This window comes from Marmota flaviventris, chromosome 17 (genome assembly GCF_047511675.1).
Source record: "Marmota flaviventris isolate mMarFla1 chromosome 17, mMarFla1.hap1, whole genome shotgun sequence".
NCBI lineage: Eukaryota > Metazoa > Chordata > Mammalia > Rodentia > Sciuridae > Marmota > Marmota flaviventris.
The window spans coordinates 57,707,726-57,720,541 of NC_092514.1; positions in this window are offsets into that span (position 1 = coordinate 57,707,726).

Here is a 12,816-nt window from a genome sequence, read left to right on the forward strand (position 1 = left end):
GCATAGTTTTCTTTCTTTCTTAACTCTGCCCGTTGTATTAGCTTAGTGTCCAAGTAGATAACCCCTATGCTGCTCTAGCTTCCCACCTCTATTTCTCTGACCAGAAATCACGGCTGCAAATCATGATGGTCATCATGTTGAAATCTAGACTTTCATGTCTTGTTCTATGTTCACAATCTCTTATACTCTTAGCTCTTTTTATTTACAATTTCATTTCCTTGACCTCTGTATTTGGTGTACAATATGATTTCTAGCCCTAGCTACTTTTTTAGCACAGTTGGCATTCCTTTAAGTTTTGGCCAGAGCTCTCTCCTATTTCCTTTGGTACCTATTTCAAATAGTAATTTCTATCCTCAAATCCTCAACCCTATCACACCTATTTGTTAAAATTTTAAAAACCTTTTATTTAATTAAAATATTAAGATTTGCTTCTCTGAAATATATGAAAGTGGATATTTTCTCCCCCATTTCTTTTTGTTCTTAAAAATTTTTATTATGGTAAAAATGCTTAGCATGAGATCTACCTTCTTAACAGTTTTAGGTGTAAAATACAGTATTGTTATCTATAGGGACAAAATTGTACAGCAGAGCTCTAGAACTTATTTATTTTGTGTAAATTTTTATTTTGTTTTTTGCTATATTGCCCAGGCTTACCTTGAATTTGTGATCCTCCTGCTTCAGTATGAAGTGTAACTAAACTTTTATGTCCATGCTTAACAACTTCCTGCTTTCTCCTCCCCCCGTTCCTGGCAACCACAGTTCTATTCTTGCCTTCATGAGTTTGATTGTTTTAGACATATTATGCAAGTAGAATCACACAGTATTTGTCCTTCTATGACTGGCTCATTTAACTCACATAATGTCCTCTAGGCTCATCCATGTTATAGTGTATTACAGGATTTTCTTCTTTTTAAAGGCTGAATAATATTCCATTATGTGTATATACTACACTTTTTTTTCCTTTAAATCCACTCATCTTTTGGTGGACATTCAGGCTGTTTCAACATCTTGGCTATTGTGAAAAGTGCTGCCATGAACATGGAAATGCTAATATGTCTCTTTGAGATTCTGACTTCAGTTGTTTTGAATTAATACCCCGAAGTGGGATTGCTGGATCATGTAGCTTTATTTATTTCAGAATTTTCATAAAGGCTGTTTGTTGGGAGGAATCTTCCTAAACTCCTTGCTCTTCCTACCCATAAACTTACCTTTAAACACCATCCATAGTCTTCCCTTTTATCTCTTTGGAAAAGTTTTTCTGTCACCAGACTAATTCTTTCACTTCTAACTTGGGTTCATTTTTTTTTTTTTTGCTTCCACAGGATCTTTTCTTTACCAATTTTATATTCATTACTTTTCAGAGAAGTGTCTTCAATTGTTTTCATTAGTTATTCCATTTTTTTTTGCTTCCCATTTCACTGAAATCTGGCTTCACATCCAGTATTCCAGTAAAACTTTTATTATTAATAAAGTCACTGTTGTAATTTAAAAGATCTTTCTTTTGTATTCAGTGCTGTTTCCTGAAAATAAAATTTAGTAGTTACTGAACTATACCAAATTTAGTTCAACAGATTTTTTTTTGATATTCTATTCTGAAGTAGGAGCGGAAACCAAAGAATGAAAAGTCTTGCCTCAGTTCAGTAAATGATATCGATATGCAAGCAGTCTATGATACCAAGATATTTGGTTGAGGTAGATACTGAGTGCTATGAGAGCACAGAGGAAGTATTCAAAATTTCCAGGGAAACCTTTTCCTATGTGATCTTTGCATGACTTTTCTGACAATTTCTCAATGTCTCCAGATATATCTAAATAAATCATGAGCTAGATTTTAAAGAATCTGAGAAATAAATGTTTACTCCCCTTTCTTCTTTTAATGATTTTTTTTCCAAGAGAGTAGGGGGAATAAGGATATTTATTCCTTTGAATTAACTAACTAAATGTTTTGTTATGTGTGTGCAGAACTTCTTAAAGCCTGTAAAATTTTTAGTAAAATTCAAAGTGGTAAGATTTATGTGAATGATCTGCCAATGGTCCTTGGTACCTTGAAGATTTCTATAAGTGATTCAGAAATGCTACAGGCACTAAAGACTATTGATATCAATGGTAAGTTTTTTTCTTTTCCATATTAATTTAAGCTGGTCATATTGTAAATTATATGAAAGATAATCTTTAAAATGTTATAAAACATAATTTTTGTCACATGTTCTAAAACACTTTTGTTTTAAAAACATTATCTGATGATAATGGGTCAATAATTTTTTTAATAAAAATTGGGCCTCAGGTACACATAATTTTACTGATTTCCAGATTGGATTATAATGTATTCTCATCATTGGTCTATGGATGGTTAACTTAATCATATTTAGTTGTGCAGTGGTATTCAATAATATAATAAATATCTGACCTGACCACCCAAAATGAAAACTAGGACCTTGATAATAAACTTTCACCTATCCATAAAGTTTATTAAATAACCCATTCTTTTTTTCCCAACCTGATGTAAGCATTTTTTTGAGTCCTAGCTTATTATTTTCTTTTTATAGTTTTATTGTTATGGATATATATTTCTGTAAAATAGATAAGAATTATAACTTTTTTGTTTTTGAAACTTTAGTAAAAAATTTATCATAATGTATGAATCTTTTGGGGCTTTTTCAGTTATTAGATGACTAAGATTTATTCATATTGTTTCATGCTTCTTTTAGTTTGTTTAGTCATTTGCATAATATTGTGTGAATATATCACATCTTATCCATCTACTCTCTCATTGATGAGCATTGAGTTTCTTTCTAAGTTTTTGCTACTGTGAAAAATATTTGGCATGACAGGTTTCCTGATATGTATGTACTAGGGTTATTCTTGAGTATATACTTATAAGTAGAGTTACTAAACTATAGGTATATAAATTAATGCCATACTGTTGTCCAAAGAAGTTGTACCACTTTACATATTCACTAGTAAGTAATATACCCAAGTAAGGTATCCTGTGGATCCACTTTCTTTTCAATATTTGGTGTGTTTAAACTTTTTTTAAAAAAATATATTTTTGAGCTGTAATTGAACACATAGTATTTTTATTTTTTTATGTGGTGCTGAGATTGAACCCAGTGCCTCACACTTGTGAGGCAAGCACTTTACCACTGAGCTATTGTCCCAGCTCCATGTTTAAACTTTTTTAAAATTGGTTTTCTTAGTATACATGATTTTATTTTATTTTGGTACTGGGGATTTAACCCAGGGGCCCTTAACCACTGAAATACATCCCCAACTCTTTATTATTTTTTATTTTGAGACAGGGTCTTGCTGTTACTGAGGGCATCACTAAGTGGCTGAGGCTGGCCTTGAACTTGGATCCTCCTGCCTCAGCTTCCCAAATCGCTGGGATTATAGGGGTACACCACTGCACCAGTTTAGACATTTACTTTTATTAATTATATTTTATAAAGTGGTACTATGAAATAAGGAAGCATTTCTTAAACAAGGCAAAAAAGGTTTGAGTGTAATAGGAGGAGTTTGGGCTTATAAGAAGAGGTTAATAAATTTTATATATTTGACCATATTAAAATAAAAAAAAACTTTTGTTTGCCAAAAAACACCTTAAAGTGAAAACATGTTACAAACTTGGAGATATTTGAATTTCACACAAGTGAAAAAGAATTAGTTTTAAGACCATTTAAAAAACCCGTACAAATTAGTAGCAAACAATGAGGTAGAAAAATAGGCAAGACATATTTTACATAAAAGTATTTTTCATAAAAGAAAACACATATAGCCAATACTTATATAAAAAGTTTATTCAGTTTGTAATCCCAGCTACTCAAGAGTCTAAGGAAGGAGGATCACAAATTTGAGGCAAGCCTTGGCAATTTAGTGAGGCCTTGTCTCAAAATAAAATTTAAAAATGACAAATTTAAATAATGATATCAGTCCTACATTTAAAAAGTCCTGAGGGTGTAGCAAATCACTAAATATGTGATTTTAATCAGTCTCATATTAATGGTGAAGTTACCTCTAAAATATTTGCTCCTACAAATAATAATGCCTAAAGAACATTTGTACATAAACTCTTTCACATTTGTTCAAACATTTCTATAGAACAGATTTTTAGAAATAAGAAAGCTGAGTTAAAGAATATAACACTTTGACAGGTATTGCAAAATTGTCCTATTCCTCACACAAAGTTTCCCTAAGTCTAGCCCCCCATAATGACCATGAGTGTCCTTTAGAAGTATGGGTTCTAAATTCTATTTATATTGACTATAAGTTATTATTTTTAGAAATTCCATGGGTGATTTTCAGGTAGTCCATTAAGTGGTCCCTCTCAATGTGATTTTTAAATTTGATTTCTTTACCATTTTTAAAATTACCTATGGGAAATGGTTTATGTAAAATTATGTTATTAAGGTATTATTTTGCCTGAAACAAATATAGAATGGAATAAGTTAATGAATTTATAAGATCAGGTAGCATGTATGTCATCAAGTCAATATTTTATGCCTGATTGCACTATTTGCTCTTGATAGGAATTAAGAAAAGCACATATGTCATTATGATTATAGATATTCATCCTTGTTTATATCAACCTAACTTAAGTTTAAAATGACAGAGAAAAAGTACCCAAAACCTGCAAATCTTGGTTTTATTTTTCATCTCTCAATATAATGTAATGCAGAAACTGTGCTTCTTTTAAAAGATATTTCTTGGCAATGGAAACATGAAACTGAAGATGTATTTTCTTATCTATCCTGAAAACTTATCACAAAGCGTGGATCTTTTTTTGTGAGAAGCCTTGATTATTAATAGTGGGAAAATGTTCAAACTTGGATTTTCTTGAGCACACATCCTATCTTTAAATATCCTAGAAGGATGTTTATCCCTTATGTGAGTCATACATGATTGGCAAGATCTTGTTTTTGTGTGCCCTGGGAATGTTAACTTACTCTGTGACTTGGATAAAAGAAAAAAATTTGAAAATAAATTTCCATAAAATACCTCAATTCACTCCAGAACTCTTGATACTTTTAAAAAGAATTTTGAAGGAGATATTAGAAAAATTAATAGCTCTGACATTTCCCTTGAATATGTCATGGCTCATTGCTTCACAGCGATATTTATTTTGCCAAATGTTCTAGAAGAAATATAGCTGTTAAAGTTGTCATCTTCATCTGCATCAGAACTTTGAATTATTTCCTTTTCAAGAGTTTTTGTCAAGAAATTGAAGAAAACATGAAATTCTCTGATATATTTATGAGTAGTTTGCATATAGTTTTATTAAGGTATAATTGACATACAATAAGCTGCACATATTTAAAGTGTCCAATTTGATAAACTTTGAGATATGTATTCACCTATGAAACACTATATTCAACATTATGAGTTTATTCATCACCTCTAGTTTCTTTATATTCTTTTTTAAGCCTTTAGTTTCTTTTTCCATCCCAAATCCATTCCTAGGCAAATCCCATCCTGCTTCAGTCACAATAGATTAGTTTATATTTTCTAGAATTTTTATATAAATGGAGCGTGCAGTTTTTACTTTTTTTAGTGTGGTTTCTTTCACTTCAACTTATGTTGAGGTTTATCCATGCTTTTATGTGTATTGATAATTCATTCGGTTTTATTACAGAATACTATTCCATTATATGGATATACAATGATTTGTTTTTTCATCTATGAATTGAAAGACTTTGGTTTGTTTTCAGTTTGGGATATTACAAATAAAACTAGAATAAACACTTATATATCTATATATATTTATGATTATATTCTTTCATTTATCTTGAGTAAATACCTAGCAGTAGAATTATATGCAAGTCCTTTATTGGATAAGTGATTAGTAAAATATTTCCTTCCAGTCTGGCTTGTCTTTTCATTAAGAATGTCTTGAAAAAGCAGAAGTTCCTACTTTTGATGAAGTCCAGTCTACATTTTTTTCTTTTGTGGATTGTGCTTTTGATGTCTTATCTGAAAGCTCTTTGCCTAAATGGTCACAATGAAGTCAGAAAACAAGTCAAGTAGTTGATTAAAATTTGGACAGATGTTTCACTAATTTTGAAGGAAAGAAGAGCCCTCTTTCAAGTTGTTACACTGAAGAAATTTGGAGGCAGATAACAAGCTTCCTAATATTGAAGAAAGTATTTTTATGGTATGGAAATGAGAGCAATTAAGCCTTTTCAGTTTCTTTGCAGTTAGAAGCCTGGAGGCAATTGGATGGAAGCACTGAAGTGTTTTTACTTCTGCTCAGATGACATTAAATAGAAATGCAGATTTATAATTATTTTTTTCTGGTGTCCATAGCATCATTGATCTATAAATCCTGACAAAATTAACCTCATTTATTTAAAGACAGAAAGAAATGAAATCAAAATTATTTAACTTGAAGAATCTTGACAAATTGATTTTTCTTGATAAGGATCTATTTTTGTTCAGAAAGTGAATTTTAAAAACCCCGATTCTGTGCTTTGGCAGATTCTGAGAATCAGGATTTTCATCTCTGACTGTCATTAGAGATGACTTATGCACCCTCATGACAAAAGCACTGCATAATTTCAACTTCTTTTTCAAACCAAACAACCACAATTTCTTATAAAAATCATCATTTGTACAATTTAGATTTCCTTTCTTTTTTTCTTTTAAGAAATAGTCATTATTTTTTACATGAAAAATGAGATGACTTCTCTGGTAAGTATTATTTTAATATTGTGCAGTATTTTGTTCATGTATTTTAATGGGGAGAGGGAAAGAAATGAGGTGAGATAAACCTTTTACAAGAATCTCAACTGGATCCCTAACCTCCCCAGAAAGGCTTGGAACCACTTTTCTATAGCACAGTGAAATCAGTTCTATCCTCTAAGTATAAAACCCATTATGCTTAATCACTTCTCAGGTAAAATTGGCATGTTATATATATTTTACATCTAATTATAAATATAAACATTAGAGTCTTAAACCGAGAGCATTACAGATCTACAGTCCTAGTTCATAGCATTTCTGTTATTGCTGGTGCACTATTTACTATTTAATTATAACACGTAACTTTTTTTCTGGTAAGTTTTCTTTACATATAGTGTTATTGTTGACTGCTCTTGTGTACAGACAATGGTATTCTAACATCATCAGTTAATCCTATTTACATTTTTTAGCTTGTATTTTTATTTTATGTTTTTAATGAGTTTACTGATATTATTTGCTGATGGGATTTTTTCCTTCTCTTTCTGAACCATTTTTATAGTTAATGGAATGCTGGATTTTTCAAATTTCCTTAAGGCTGTGAATGATATTTCTTATGTGACCTCTCAGGATTCAGGTAAAAAGACTATTCTTCAAAAGTATAGAAGAGAATGTTTTGATAGTAACTAATTTTAGGGTGGGGTGGGCATATTAATTTGTTTTTTCAGAATCTCTCACTGGGAAAGTGAGACATGAGTCCTCTCCCATTCTCACAAAGACATTAAAAAGTCTGGATCATTGCCACAACATCCTTTCTATCTCCAATTATGAGTTAATTTGCTTTAAACACTACTTGTGTCATGCCATTTTCTTGCTCAAGAATTTAGATGCTCTTTTGAGAAGGGTCTGTTCAGTTCTTTTGCCCATTTATTGATTGGGTTATTTGTTTTTGTTTTTTGGTGTTAAGTTTCTTGAGTTCTTTGTATATCTTGGAAATTAATGCCCTGTCTGAGGAACAGGTGGCAAGATTGTCTTCCATTCTGTAGGCTCTCTCTTCATGCTCTTGTTTGTTTCTTTTACTGTGAAGGAGCTTTTTAGTTATATATAACTAAAAGAACCAATTTAAAAAAATAATTTAGATGCTCTTCCTATTATATAAATTTTTATGCTAAGCTTCCTCACATCTTTAAAATTTTGCTTGCACTTGTTTTTCCACTGAAATTTTCCCAGGTTAATTAGTCTAATTAATCTCCATACATGTCAATTTCATTCTTACTTTTATGTGTGGTGTGTGTGTGTATGTGTGTTTGTGTGTGTGTGTGTGTGTGTGGGGGGGTGTTTTCTGTTGAAGTTTCGTATTTCTTCTCTACCCCTGACAGTATTTCTATTTGGTTGAAGTATTCTGAGACTAATCAAAGACTCTCACATTTCTTTTGTTTTTTCCTCTTAAAACAAAACATAACAATTCATTTACTCTGTCAGGAATTTGCTTGTATTTCTCCCTGAAAATTTGGATATTATGGTTTGCCTAACGACTTAGTTTACATTATAAATAAATTGTAAATATAGTGATTGAATGGAGTATTCATGTTAATGATAGAAACAGTACTTCTACAAGTTTGAGACCTCTAATATTCATTACTTGTTCTTGGCTTCTTCATTAGGTAAGATCAAGTTTCCCTGAGCAGTTGTTGGTATTATCTAATTTTATAGTTAACAGACTCTTTTTTCTTAGAATCAAAGATGTTTGAATTTGATAGTCTTTGTATTTCCAGAAAAGCATGCAAATATGCAAGAAAAATTGTTTATTCACTTATGTAATAAATGTTACTAAATGTCTACCTTATATAGCAATGAACAATACATGTAAGATGATGCTTGGTTTGCTTTTCCTTTTTGACTACTTATTTCCTACTTGACATCTTGATTAACTTTTATAACATTGAGATTTTTCTTGATACTCTTTGTCTACTTGGTTTTTGACTTACAAATTGTTCCTGACTAAAGGTTCATGTGTGGACTCCTAAGTACTGCCTTCTTGTTGAACCACTAGTGAGAATAGCTTATTGACTTCAATATATTCCTTGCTCTTTTAAGTCCTGGCTTCCTATATTGATCTTATTTTCTATTTGCGGTTGAAGTGTTCTGAGACTAATCAAAGATTCTCACATTTCTTTTTTTTCCTTTTAAAACAAAATATAACAATTTATTATTTTTATAAAATATCCAAGCAATATGTGTATAAACCTACAAAAGACCCTCTTTAACTTTTCCTACCTTGCTATAGTTTAATATTGACTTTAAAAATCCTTTTTATATGCCACAATGGACACACACACACTTAACAGAGTTTATGCATGTCTTGTCAAGAAAAAATGAGTTATCAATTACCAGGTAGAGGAGAGTTAGAAGACCTAGAACTTGTAAAAGTTGGGAATCTAGAAATCTCTCCAGAAAATGACCGGAAAAATATAAATGTCTTTTACTTTAAGAAAACGGGAGGTTTTGCTAACATTTCCCCCCCCGCCCCCCGCATGATGTCTCATTATTTCTATTTCTTAATTGTGAAATTTGACATTTTTAACATAATTACTGGGTATTTATATATATTTTTTCTATAAATTGTCTTTTCATGTTTATTGTCCGTTTTAAAAACTGTCTTGTTTATTTCTTATTGATTTGTTAGGGTTTTCATATTCTGGCTGCTGATTCTTTGTTACAAATGTTTTTTCCTATTATAATGTTTTTTTTCTTTTAAATATTTTTTTAGTTGTTGATAGACCTTTATTTTATTTATTTTTATGTGGTGCTGAGAATTGAACCCAGTGCCTCACACATGCCACGCAGTGTGCTACTGCTGAGCCAGAGCCTCAGCCTCCTCCTTCTGCATTGTTTTTCTTTTAATTTTAGAGTGATATATTTTTTGAAATAAGAATGTTAAATTTAATCATAGAATTTATTAACTTTCTTTTATTTCTTCTGAATAAAGAAATAATAACTTTGCTAACACACACACACATTTTTATCATGATTATTGGCTCTTGTTTTTCAAGGTTCCTGTGAACTTGGGGACAAGGAGATGAGAATAGAGCAAGTTAAAATGTCACAAAACTCACTGTTTCTTAATGAGAGCCATCCATTTTTTTTTTCTTTTGAGGACACTTCTTGGATTGCTAGAAGCCTTTGTTTTATTTCTAGAAGTTTGAAAAAAGTTGATTGTGACAATTTTTGCCAGTGTTCTCATTGCTTTTAATGGAGGAAGATTTTTTTTTTGGATTTTTTTCCTTTGTTATTTTGTCTAACTTTATCAATAACTACTAGTTGGATGAATACATAATGCTCAGTTTCCCTTCTTGGTTGTGTTTATCCAAAGATTGATATGCTTATTGTATCCTGAGTTCCAAGAAAATCTAATCTGACTATAAAGTGATTTGTTTTCTGGAGTTAGTTAAGGAAATTTTTTTTTTTTTTTTTTTTTGTGTGTGTGTGTATATGTTTTAATCAAGGTAAATTAAGGGATGTTGTTGTCAGAGGAGTATTTAATTTAGCAGTTGGACACAGCTTTCCATTTAAGTTTTCAGGAAAGCTTTTTAGTGAAAAATTCTTGATTGGTGTGTGCATTTTCTTCTAACCATGTTTATAATTCATTAAAATTTTTTTTTGTAGTTGTATATGGACAGCCTGCTTTTATTTTATTTATTTTTATGTGGTGCTGAGGATTAAACCCAGTGCCTCACATGTGCAAGGAAAGTGCTCTGCCACTGAGCTACAGCCCTAGCATCTCCAATTCATTTTTGATGTTAGAATTGCTAGCATAATATTTACTAATTTCCCTCTATAAATCCCTCTTCAATCACTAGGGATCATAGAAAATTCAACATCTCTCCTGTGACCATTCCTATACCTGCCCACTTCCAATGTGGAAATGATCTTTGAATTTCTGAAACACTTTGAATACATGACATCACACTTGTCACATATTGCCTTGTCCACTGTATGTATTTAGTCTTTCAGATTAAAAAAATAAAATCTCTCTTAAGAAACCATGAAAAAAAAAGAATTGCTAGCATAATAATATTAAATTTCTGAAAAAAAAGAAACCTTATAGTAGTGGTTAAACTACTGCTAAACTCTTTGTAATATGATAAAACAGCTGAAAAGAAATTTCGCCTCTCTATCATTCTTCTTTTCTAATAAAATTTTCATTTTTAAGCAATTAACAACTCCTTCAGATTGTGTATTAAATGATTTGCTATTGTGGATTATACCATTGGTAAGAAATTGTCTTAATTAAAATTTTTAAGAGTTAAATAGTATAGTGATTAAAAGCAAGCATTGTGGATTAATATTGTTAGATTAGTATTTTGACTCTTCTGCATACTAGCTGTGAGTTGAAGGGGACTTTTTAAGCCTTAGTTTTCATATCTGTAAGTAGAGATAAAAGCCTATTGTGATGATTGAATGAGCTAACTCATAGCTTTTAGTGCAGTTTTTGACACATGATCAATATTCAATAAATACTAGCTATTGTTATTGATATTATATTAATATTTATAATAGCAAAAATTAGAATTTATTCTAGAAATGTGACCAGAATTGGAAAATGCCTACTTATAGGTGAATATTTAGAAAACCTCACGCTTATGTAAGGTTATTTTCCCTATATGGTTACTGTCACAAAATCAGTTTTTTTATCCAGGGAAAGCTGTTGATTCTCGTGGTACAAAAATTTCTTTGTTTATTGTTTTTCACAGCATTCCAGAAAGCCTTGGAGATTTTTTCTAGGATAAAAGATGGTTGGGTTCCTACTGATGAAGTAGTTGCTGTTTTGAGTAGCATGAATATCTTTGTAAACCCTGACACACTGCAGGAAGTGATCAAATATTCCTATACTGACCGTGAGTTACTTGAATTTTAGATACTAATTTTGTGATTTATCTTTTGTTTCTGTGTTTTCATTCTTGATTCTTAACCTTCTGCCACTGCCACTGCTTACTGGTGTCTATAATAAAAGATAGTCTTGAAAACTTAAACAAAATGTTTTATTTTTGATATGTTTGGTCTAAGAGTAAAATGGATTTAAAAATTTTTATAACATCATCTCGCTTTTCAATAGTTATTTCTTATTTTTTTAGAGAGGTAGTTTCTTGTAGTATCAAGAGTATTGGCACTACAAGACCTAAATTTCTTGAATTCTCAATTTTATTATGTAGTTTGGATTAATTGCTATGCTGTTCAATTACTGTTTGCACAATGTAGATTACTTTAAAATATTATAAATATGTTTAGCAGATGTTTTATATTAAATATATTTGTCCAAGGGATATTCTCTAATAAACAGACTAGTGATTGATTAACTGATTTAATTCATTCATTTAATGAGTCAGATAATCGCTAATTTGATATCTATTGTATTTGGACCTGTGCTAGGTGATACAAAGTAGAATAGAACACAGTTCTTGTTCTAAGGGAGCTCACATTCTAGTGTGAAAGAGTCAAGTAATGCTCTGTGACAAGTACTATAATAGAATGTACATAGGCTGCTAATACATATTGGAAGCCCCAGGGAAAGATTATTAGAGGAGATAATGTCTGAGCTAAATCTTGAAGAATTAATAGGGATTAATTGGTTAACAGAAGTGGTAAAGGGTGAGAAAAACATTTTAGATTGAGAGAACAGTTTATATAAATATGACAGAAAAATAATCAGACATGGCATCCTTTTCAATGAGTTTCACTGGTTTTGTATATTAGTGGTGGCTTTGTAGTAGGTGTTTGGCTGCTGATATGTGGTCTGGAGGTAGAACCAGGTGTCATAGAGTTCGGTTAGGTTGTTATTGGGCTCTGGAGTCGTAGATATGAGTGGAGGAATATGTAGGAGGTAACATTAGTAGAGGGATATATTGAAATATGAAAATATGTATAAAATAGAGATTTTAAGTACTAATAAGCCATATTATTAAACATTCTTTAGGATATACCCTACCAGGAGCAAGAGAAATCATACATGAAACTGTTGCAACACTTTGCTTTTTGGCTTATGAAATTCTAGTCTGGGTCTCCAGATCTCCTACTTTATTTGGGGAAATAGGCTGGACAAATGATAATATTTTCATAGGATTATTGTAGGAATTAAATATGAAC